Genomic DNA, 423 nt, shown 5'->3' with positions numbered 1-423 from the left:
TTCGTAATACTTCATGTATGTTTATTGTATTATAACGCAGATTTTGTAGTCAGTTGATAGATTACATTCATTTTAATTAAAAAAACAACAAATTTCTGAATAACCAAATACGATCGTAAGCCATAAATACATTAGATCTATCAACGCATCAAAAATAAAAAGGATACGATTAACCAGGAGAAAAAAGAAAATCTTGCTAAGAGGCTTCCGTTTATCATTTTTCCCAAGGAGAATCGCGTCTTGGGAGAAAAATTATATTATGCATTACTTTCTGTTTGCTTTTCTCAAGCAGGATGCGGCGCTCTCGAGCAGAGAGAGAAAAAAGGTTCATGCGGTAAGATGCACATAAAAAAAAAAAACAGATGAGAGAATGATGCATTTAATCAGACAAAAATAGAACCTGATGTGTGCGTGTGTAGTTAA

General features: G+C 32.9%; 2 protein-coding genes across 2 annotated transcripts in view; both read left to right on the top strand.

Moving 5' to 3' along the window:
* LOC119592272 (mucin-19-like) overlaps window positions 1-423 on the top strand; it is a 37,107-nt gene that overhangs the window by 28,223 nt on the left and 8,461 nt on the right. The window lies entirely within an intron of this gene.
* Window positions 1-423, top strand: part of LOC119592473 — a gene marked incomplete in the record, with an annotated part of 52,011 nt that overhangs the window by 45,924 nt on the left and 5,664 nt on the right.

The sequence above is a fragment of the Penaeus monodon genome, chromosome 30 (assembly GCF_015228065.2).
Source record: "Penaeus monodon isolate SGIC_2016 chromosome 30, NSTDA_Pmon_1, whole genome shotgun sequence".
NCBI lineage: Eukaryota > Metazoa > Arthropoda > Malacostraca > Decapoda > Penaeidae > Penaeus > Penaeus monodon.
The sequence above is the reverse complement of the archived record's forward strand: the minus strand, read 5'-3'. Positions and strand labels throughout refer to the sequence as shown.